The sequence below is a fragment of the Rattus norvegicus genome, chromosome 4, assembly GCF_021556685.1.
Source record: "Rattus norvegicus strain SHRSP/BbbUtx chromosome 4, alternate assembly SHRSP_T2T, whole genome shotgun sequence".
NCBI classification, from domain to species: domain Eukaryota; kingdom Metazoa; phylum Chordata; class Mammalia; order Rodentia; family Muridae; genus Rattus; species Rattus norvegicus.
In genome coordinates this window covers 65,335,282-65,345,901 of record NC_141537.1, presented here as the reverse complement: position 1 = coordinate 65,345,901, position 10,620 = coordinate 65,335,282, and the positions used below count along the sequence as shown (strand labels likewise).

The 10,620-nt window shown below is 37.1% G+C and overlaps 1 pseudogene; it reads right to left on the bottom strand.

Annotated features, from left to right (window-relative positions):
* Positions 1-1,689: 1,689 nt before the first annotated feature.
* LOC120102764 (U2 spliceosomal RNA) lies at positions 1,690-1,829 on the bottom strand (annotated as a pseudogene).
* Positions 1,830-10,620: the final 8,791 nt, after the last annotated feature.

Sequence of the window (10,620 nt, the reverse complement as noted above, 5' to 3'; positions counted from 1 at the left end):
GTTTCCGAGCCATGCAAAGGAGAGTGAAACATGTATGGGAACACAGTTTCTCCCATTTCCTATTTCAGGAGACAGGGGCAGGGATTATGGCCCACTTCTTTGCCTACTTCTTCTAAATAAGCCCTACCTCCTAAAATTGCCACCATTTCCTGTGAAGTCCATCAGATTGTGAATCCATCAATAGGCTAAAATCAATGAGATCTAAGCCTTCACAACCCAGTCCTACTAGGAGTCTGCCCCTTTATATGAAAACTACTTTACTGGGAACCAAGGCTTCAATATGTGTTCTGTAACATGTCAGATATAAAACTGTAACAATTATGAATTCCAAACAGTTTTTGAGCCAGAGAGAGATCACTAAGCTAGCCCAACTTCAGGAATGAGAAATCCAGCTTTTCTGATGGGAAGAAATGTCAACAATGAACTTTAGGGCTATGACTCAAGGTCCTATCACATCAATCATTAGAAAATAACTGCAAACAAAAGAACACACATAGGCTGGAATGAGGCCCCCAGCACATATGCAGCAGACCTGCTGCTCAGTCTCCAAGGGTCCTCCAACACCTGGAGCAGAGGCTTCCCCTAAATCTGTAGCCTGTTCCCCAACAGGCCTTGTCTAGCCTGAGTAGAAGACAATTCACCTACTCTAGCAGAGAGTCCCTATAGCAGGGTGGGCAGATACCCCTGGTGGGGCCCGCTCTCTCAGAGGAGAAGGGGAGCTGCATGGGATAGGGTCCCAGTGGGGGGGGGGTCTGAAAGGAGGAAATACTTGGTGGAAAGAAAAAAGGAAAGATAAAAAGAAAAATGAATAAAGGAGGAGAGGAAGGAAGGAAGGATGGACAGAAGGAAGGAAGAAAGAAAGAAAGAAAGAAAGAAAGAAAGAAAGAAAGAAAGAAAGAAAGAAAGATGGAAAGAAAGAAAGATGGAAAGAAAGAGAGAGAGAAAGAAAGAAAAGAACTGCAATAAACTATCTTTTCCTCAGCAAAAAGAAAGCTTACTACACAGCAATGTGGTGCTGCCTTTTAGGATCTGTTGTTGTTCTTATTTTGTTGTTGTTGTTGTTGTTTTGGGTGTGGTTTTTGTTGGTCTTGTGGGATTTCTGGTATGTCTTGTAGTTTTACTCTGCTGTTCACCAAGTTTAATTTCATGTTTATAATAAGGCAGAATCTATCCATTGATTTCTGAATGTTAATCTGCATCTATGCATACTTCTAAATCCATTACTAATGTGGCTTGCTAGCACACATTTTGAAAGTCATTATCACTAGAGAGTAGTGAATTGTGCCATACTGTTGCTTCCCAAACAGTTATGTTCCAAAGAGATCCCTCTCCAGTAGTCTAATGTATAAGCTACTGCCTTCAAAATACAGTGAAATGGTAGTGATGTTAGTGGGCAATTTGTTTTACTACTGACTTTAATAAAAATATTCAAATGATTCTTAATTTAGAACTCACCAGCTTTCAGGCAAGTAGTATACATTTTATTAATATAAAAGACCTAAAAATCTCTATCCCTAATAATCTAACACTTAGAATGATTAGGGCTATAGTCTGATTTATAGTAATTCATTGACAGAAATTCCTAAACAAAAACAAAGTATGAGGAACATGCTTGTTGAAACCAACCCAAAGAAATAACCTGGACTGTAAAAATTATATACAAAGGCATCTATCACTGGGTAAATGACAGCAAGTCATTCTAGGCCCTGGAGCCATAGACAGAAGCTGTAGCAGTCACAGGACAAATGACACATTATTAAGACATTAATTAAAGAAATTTCTAAAAGCATTTATTACACTTGATCTTAGCCAAAAGGCCGAGAAGCGATTAAAAGCATTTATTAAAGAAAAAAACAAGTGTGCACAATACACAAAAGACTACATTTAAAAGTAAGCTCAGGAAAACAAAATTTGAATAATACTACTGCTTTAACAAGTACAACGATGACAATCTTTCCTATGTTTTTACAACTTAGTTTAATGATTGAAACTAAATAGCAGACCTCATTAAACAGTGGAGACTTGATATCAATGTGCTGGTTAAGCGCATGTATCTTTCTTTAAAGTCATAGCCCATTTCAGATTTGACCAAAAAAAAGGATTTGAGCAAAAGTGAAGCTCACTGTGACTTGGTCACAAACAACCTGGATTGGTGGTTTTTAACCAGTCATCAAAAGGTATCAGAGAAAAAGTCTTGCCAGTGAGACTTTGTTGTATTCCTCTGGAAAACAATCTTAAATAACACATAAGTTTTGTTTTGTTTTGTTTTGTTTTGTTTTGGTGTACACACACACACACACACACACACACACACACACACACACACACACACACCTTGGGTTAGAAACTTCCCAAGTTCTAGGACTCTACTTCCCCAAACACTTGACCATTCCTCTACTAATTCAGCTTTGTCGTCCTCTCAGTCTACTCAGTCCATCCACTATATTGTTGGTTGGATATGAGTACCTTGTTCTATTCATCTCCATGGTCTTGTTTACTTTGGAGAAGTAGTTTATCAGAAATGGTAACCTAGCATCTTTGAGATGTGAACGATTTCCTAATGACTTAGGAAATATTTGTCTCAAAATTTACCTATGTGTAGTTTTTCAAGCTCCATCCAAAGCCTCCATAGGCTAGCTTAATATCCAGAAAAAGGCAGTAGCTTGATGTTTTAGCCAATTGTTAGCTCTTTCATTGCATTTGAGTAGATTTCTTTTTCTTTTCTATACTCTAGGTTCCATTTAATTTATAACTGTTCGCAACTGTATAATGAAAATCTTTCAATTTAAAGATGAGTTAAAAAATAATTACTTCATCAAAATAGCCTGTTCAATGGTCTGTCACCCTTCAGTTCATGTCTATCATTTTTTCTTTATACCAGAGTCTTCAAAGTTTATTTTTGCACTAAAAGCTTCTATCTAGGTCCTCTGCCCCAATTCATTCTCACAAGGCTCTCAATATTGGCAGCTTTCCTTTCATTATCTCTCTACCGACTACTTCTGTGAATTAGTTGGTACTTTTTATATTAACAACCTGACAGCTCTTTCATTATGTAATACTTTGATGACAGGAATATAAATTTGATTAGATGCTAATGGACAAATCAGTACCATTGGTGCATATCCAAATCTCCTTACAGGAACATCATTCAAAGATAACCATGACATTATGGGATCTGGGGAGGAACACTCAACCACAGAGCCCAAAACTTTAGCACACTTGATAGGTATCTAATAGTTGATGGAAACGTAGAGCATTTGTATATTACTTATAGTATTTTTACACTCATAATCACTCTATTATTCATATAACCTTTATCATGAAGTGCTATTACTACAAAATACGAGAACTCAGACTTCAAGTTGACAGAGGTTAAACAGCTGTTTTTTCTTCATCATTTAAAAATAGCTGAGAAGACATTACCCAGTCTTATCAAGTTAGACAGACAGTAATACATGTTTCCAAGAAGTAAATTATTTTAATCATTAATAATAATGTCATCCTACAACTGTATCTAGAGAAAGCAAGAAATAGTAGCAGTCGGCCATTACTAGGTTTATGATCGTCCAAGCAACCTTGTATACATGTTGAGTTTGCCTAGTTGAAATCAAACTGCACACGTATAACATACTCCATTTGTTTCTTTTCAAACAGAATATGGACTTTGCAAGCATCGCTTTAAAGGTCTCTGTGGTTATACATTCTGGTTCATTATCTCTTTGCCATTAACCACTCCTCAGGACTTTCATGTGCACATTTGTAGGATGGTCTTGTCACGTGAGGTTCTATAGCATTTCACTTCCTTCCTCGGGTGATTTTCATCTATGGATGAAAAAAAGAAGTATTTTCTTAGGTTCTTGGCTTGCCTTGTAAGATTGCCTTCCAAGAAATTACATCATTTATATCCCCACAAGCATTATGTGAGAAAATACTCTTATGAAATTGACTTATTCACATTTTTCTAAACTTATATAAGCTTATATTTTATATTATCCTATTTATTCTTTGACAATTACATATGCCCACACATCATCATCATCATCATCATCATCATCATCATCATCATCATCACCACCACCATTATTATATACTGCCCATGACCAGCTCTTAACACTCACCTCCACTGAATCCACTTGGTCTTCCCAGTACGTCTCCCTCCTACTTTGTTGTCCTTTTGTCTGTGTGAGCTACTGAGTTTAATACTCAAGGCTGCCCATATAATTGGCTGGAAGGATATTTATTGGAGCATGAGCAGCTAGCAAGTAGCTACACCACTGAAGAAAATCACTCCTTCTCTCACAGTAACCATTAACATCCAGTGACCACACAGGGAGGGGTGGGCCTCTTAAATACCTCTCTTTCTGTGACAAATGATGAACTCAGTCTCATGCAGATCTTATAAAGGGAACCACATACTTAGCAATCACCACAACCACTATGACTGCTAAAAGCCAATGGCCCTGTCATGTTTGGTAGACAGCATTGAAATTGAACGGATTTCTTCCTGAGACATTTTCCATATTTTGTTTAGCTATTTAGCCTCTTGAGTTTCCATTTTTATACATTATTTGTAGCCTGTTAATTTGAAATTTTACTTTGTGTTAACCTAACCATGTAATTTATACAGTGTTGCATATGTCATATATTAAACATTTCAATCCTTTATCTAAATATTTGTTGCCAATAACTTCTGAGTTTTAAGATACTTAAATAAATTGTTTTCTTTTATTTTGTTTTAATTCAGACCAACATATTTTCAAAACACTCAGTTGTATAAAATACTATCATTAACCAGGTAATTTCTTTCATTGTCTTCGAAAGTGGAGAAAATATCAAAGAGGTATTTTACTAATCATTTGTAATTTTTAAAGCTTTCATTCAATTTATTGCTTTCAAAATTCCACTGAAAATATCCCAATGTGATACTGACTTTCAAATAGTCTCAGTATTGTTTATAAATGGGCCAGCTCTCTCTAATTTATGGTGTGTCCTCAATCCTCTAACGATCCTTTGTGTTAAAGAGTTTGTATTCTATTTACTTACACTATTTTTAGTTTAATGGTGCTTTACAACTTGATTCATTATATTATAAATTTTAATACTTCATAAATTTACTCTCTGATTAATACTTTTATTTCCAAATGTTCTTGAACTCTTAGAAATTATTTGTTCAACCATGGCTCCAGCTGCATATGTAGCTGAGAATGGCCTTGTTGGGCAAAAATGGGAGGGATGGGGGGAGGCTGGAAGGGAGGTGGTTGGGTAGGGGGAACACCCTCCTAGAAGAAGAGGGGGGAGGAGATAGGGGACTTATGTCAGGGAAACCTGAAAAGGGAATAACATTTGAAATGTAAATAAAAAATCCAATAATAAAAAAGAAAAAGAAAAAGAAAAGAAAAAGAAATTTTTGTTCAAAATTAGGATTAGAATTTTAAAGAAAATCACAAAATACATAATTTGAAGAGAATGTGTTTTCTGGTTAGGAATTCTTTGTGTATTTTCTTGGGTTTTTATGGGATTCTTTAAGTGATACAGCTAGCATACATTTTTCTTTAATATCGACAAGAAACATTATTTGTAAAGTCGGGAAGAACAAAACTAAATACTCACATGATAAAGGGTCTTAAATCTGGATCTCAAAGATCCCTAAGTTGACCTTCATGTGACAATGAAAGTGTCATACTTCTCAGAATCTGTTACCCTCAAAGTGCACACCACACTAATGCAGAACATCTAAACGCAAACTGCTCTTAAGGGAGTGGTGAAGCAGCAACAGTGTCCACACTGGAATATCTAGATGGTAATCACGAGCCTTCAGCTTGATAATGTTACAATAAAAATTATCCTTAAACTATTCTAATGTCATTACTATAAAAACACCAAAGACTATTTATTTTGTAAAACCAAAATCAGGTTTATATGTGATACAGAAGTAAAAAGTATCTGTACTCACTGAAATTACCTTTAATAAAAAGAACACTTAAAAGACTCAAGTGACCGGATTTCACATACTTATGGAAAGAAAGAGATCATTGGCTGCATATAACTTTTTTTTTTTTACAAAACTTTTCGTGTGCTCTGTCAGTATTTCTTTTGAGCATTTCCTCTATTTGTTATCAATGACTAGGAACATGAAGGAGGTTTAATTTGTTCCTTAATACTCTACACTTTTCAGTTTGGTTTTTAAATGATTTTGGATACTATTATAACTTTTCAATTTTTAAGGCTACTTTAGCTATCGTTTAAATTTAAGTTTTTGAAGTTCTGGTTGGGGATAATGTCCTCAGGACAGCTTTTTTTTTTTTTTTTTTTTTTTTTTGCCTCATCCATCTTTTTTTTTTTTTTTATTATTATTAACTTGAGTATTTCTTATATACATTTCAAGTGTTATTCCCTTTCCCGGTTTCCGGGCAAATCCCCCTCCCCCCTCCCCTTCCTTATGGGTGTTCCCCTCCCAACCCTCCCCCCATTGCCGCCCTCCCCCCATAGTCTAGTTCACTGGGGGTTCAGTCTTAGCAGGACCCAGGGCTTCCCCTTCCACTGGTGCTCTTACTAGGATATTCATTGCTACCTATGGGGTCAGAGTCCAGGGTCAGTCCATATATAGTCTTTAGGTAGTGGCTTAGTCCCTGGAAGCTCTGGTTGCTTGACATTGTTGTACTTTTGGGGTCTCGAGCCCCTTCAAGCTCTTCCAGTTCTTTCTCTGATTCCTTCAACGGGGGTCCTATTCTCAGTTCAATGGTATGCTGCTGGTATTCGCCTCTGTATTTGCTGTATTCTGGCTGTGTCTCTCAGGAGCGATCTACATCCGGCTCCTGTCGGTCTGCACTTCTTTGCTTCATCCATCTTGTCCAATTGGGTGGCTGTATATGTATGGGCCACATGTGGGGCAGGCTCTGAATGGGTGTTCCTTCAGTCTCTGTTTTAATCTTTGCCTCTCCCTTCCCAGCCAAGGGTATTCTTTTTCCTCATTTAAAACTGCCTGAGGATCCAGCTATACCTCTCTTGGGCATATACCAAAAGATGCCTCAACATATAAAAGAGACACGTGCTCCACTATGTTCATCGCAGCCTTATTTATAATAGCCAGAAAATGGAAAGAACCGAGATGCCCTTCAACAGAGGAATGGATACAGAAAATGTGGTACATCTACACAATGGAATATTACTCAGCTATCAAAAACAACGAGTCTATGAAATTCGTAGGCAAATGGTTGGAACTGGAAAATATCATCCTGAGTGAGCTAACCCAATCACAGAAAGACATACATGGTATGCACTCATTGATAAGTGGCTATTAGCCCAAATGCTTGAATTACCCTAGATCCCTAGAACAAACGAAACTCAAGACGGATGATCAAAATGTGAATGCTTCACTCAGGACAGCTTTTATAGCTTCCTTTCTAGCAGCTTCATTTTAAGTTATGATGGCTCATGACATACCCGTTGGACAGATGATGGGAAAGGGGCAGCCGTGTGTCTGAGGTACATGACCATGAGGGATGAAGACAGGCATTGAATTTCCTCATATTGAAGACCACTGTTTGATCCCAGCATTGCCTTTACTCATGTTCCAGGATGAAATACATTTTAAAACTTGGACTTCATTAACACCACGCTTCTTTCACTATAATGAGCTTTTCCATTAAGTTGATTTTTGTAAGGAACTTGGAAGCAAAGGCATCTTTCTCTTCAATCCCTGCCTCCCTCCCTCCATCAAATATGATGTTCAGTGTCATCACCACACTCCATTTCCATCAATAAAGAACTTGGATGTGCTCCACATTCCTTTTGGTGTTGGTTACTTCTCTATTGCTATGACAAAGCATGTCATCAAGGCCACTTGCGCAAGAGAGACTTTATCGGGGGCTTAGAGTTTGAGAGCGTGAGTCCCTCCGTGACCATCGCAGTGGGAAGCATGGCATCAGGCGGGCAGGCATGGCACTAGAGGAGCAGCCGAGGTCTTACAATCTGACCCCAAAACAGGAGGCAGAAAAAGAATCAACCGGCGATGGCGATAGTGTGGCCTCAAAGCCCACCCACAGTGACACACTTTCTCCAACAAGGTCACACTGGCTACGCCATCCCAAAAACGTGCTCCAACCATTGAGGACTCAGTTTTGAAACACATGAGCCTCTTGGGAGCTGTTCCTATTCACACTGCCGTACGTTTACTCAGATCTTATTATACTTGTACCAGGACACTTTATTTTTTTAATGCATGTTATAAATGTCTTGATAATGTTCTGTGTGCTCTTGTTCCAATGAGAAGGATGTATAGCTAACTCCACTGTGTTTACTGACAATCTGCTATTTGACTGCTAAACTTTATTAATTTTTAATATGAATTTTTTGCCATTCTTCTGACTGAACTGTCTACCATTTGAAGCAGCTTTTCAGTAGACATCCTCTAGTCTTCCATATAAAGTTCTAGATAATTTGTCAGTAACAAAATGGCCTCTTATGTTGCAATGTTTAAGTTTCTCATTTTAATATTTCTTTTCAACATTGGAAACACTGGCACTAGTGAGCAGCTTTGTTTTACCCCAGAATTTAACTCGAATTCAAGTGTTTGCTTAACTTAGATTTTCAAGAGAAAGTTCTCCCTATAATCCTGCAAAAGTGAGTTTTATTTTTATTTCAGATGTAAACAAACAAAACACTGAGAAACTTTCTGTTTCCCCCAAATATATGTAATGTTACCTTTAAATGTTCAAGTACAGGATGGTGGCTTGAGGGAATGACTCTCTTCCTTGAATCCAAATTTACTCAGTGACGGCTTTAGATTTTTTTTCTAAGTGATTTAGCACCTTATTATTTTTTTGTGACTCTCTAAATGAAAACTTAAAAAAGGGAACTTTTGAACAATTTAATTTTTACACACTTCAGTTTTCTGTCTAACTGGCTTTTAAAACAATGTTCAAATGAAGTATTTTTTGTTAATCATTAGCGTCACGTGTCATGAACATGAGTTCTCAAATAATCCTGCCCCCAAAAAAGTAAATGACAAGAAGCTATTCTCTTTGAAGTACATAAAAGTCCAACAAGATTCTTGTTCTTTTATGCTAAAAGCGTTAGTCTTTTCTTTCACTTGGTTGGGAAGCTACTGTACAAACGAAGAGTTCTTTGCTAGGAGGTTGAAGGTTCCTGGAGGCCTCAGAACACTGTGATAAGAGAAGGCAGCAAGGTCCAGTGGGCAAGAGAGGGGTAGAGGGAGTGCCTTCAGCAAGGCAACTAGGAAGGCATGCAGTATTTTTAGTCTAATTTCCAGGGGGAAGGAAGAACACGGTTGATTTGAGCTTGGCTGAATGCTTTCAAATGATGAGTTAGACAAACTCCGAGTTATGAAATAGTATTTACTTTTCTTCTGGATATACAAATATCATTTGACCACACAGGGGTGAGGAAAGCAAACTTTAGTGCTCTTTTATTTACTTGACGAAATTTGTCTTCAAGGGGCATGACTATGTTTCACGCCTTCTGTCTTCATGAACAACATCATCCACATACGATGGTCATCAGAAGGATGTCTGGGAACCTCTAGCTGGGAGGCAGAAATTGTGAATCTGAAGTCAGGAAGAAATTATCATAGTGAGTTAGTTTACAGCAAGGTCATAAAAATCCATGTAAGTTCATGTTCCAGGTAACTAGATACATTTTTTTCCTCATTCATTTCCATTACTTTCTTTTTACAAAAGCATAATTGAAATAAAAATTCAAATATTTTACAGGAACGAAAAATTACATTTAGAAGAAAATGTTTCATAGTAATATGTATTAAATTAATAATGTATCTGCATTGTTTATTGTGATTTTATACAGAAACAATAGTTCTTTCATTCTGGGAACGGACTCTATCCTAAAGGAGAGAGAGTCTGGGTTCAAATGTTAACATTGTGGAATTATTAGTGTTATTTAATTCTACCTTCCTTGACTCTGACATGAAGATAGGGCTGTCCTAAAAACATAGAAAAATGGACTGTAAAATTGGGATGTGTTAATATGCAGTGTTAAGGATCAGGTTTATATTAAAGGGAAAGTTCAATATTGTTTTAAGAATTTATTACTTGAGATACCAATGTCCATATTGGCCATGTGTCCTGTCTACAGATAAAATAGGTTCGCAGTAGGATTGCAAGAATCTGTTAGGGGGGGTTTATCTATTACTACAATTATTCATTACTATAATTAAGTCATTAAGTGTGTATTTTATGACTATAATAACAAATATGAATGTTCACATTCATGCCCGGAGACGGAAAGAGAGAACATATCATACACACTATGAACAAAATGAGGTCTGACCCTTGTCCTGTGGCATTTACATTCCAAAGGTGAATGAAAATACTAAACAATCAAATCACCAGACACAGAAAACTCAGCGACATGATGCAACAATTTCCAGCCAGAGATGGCAGGAAGGGCTTGTTGAACCCTTGGAGACTCCATTCATTTCTTTAAATGCTGGTTCAAGATCTAAGCAAGCCTTATACACAGGATGAACAGGCTAGAGAACAAGACACTAGAAAACTTGTTTTCATGCAAAGTGTTGTGTCAGAATGAAGTACAGACAATACACAGGAGGCAAAGAGAGCTGGAGGCTCTAAGAATGAGAAAGTG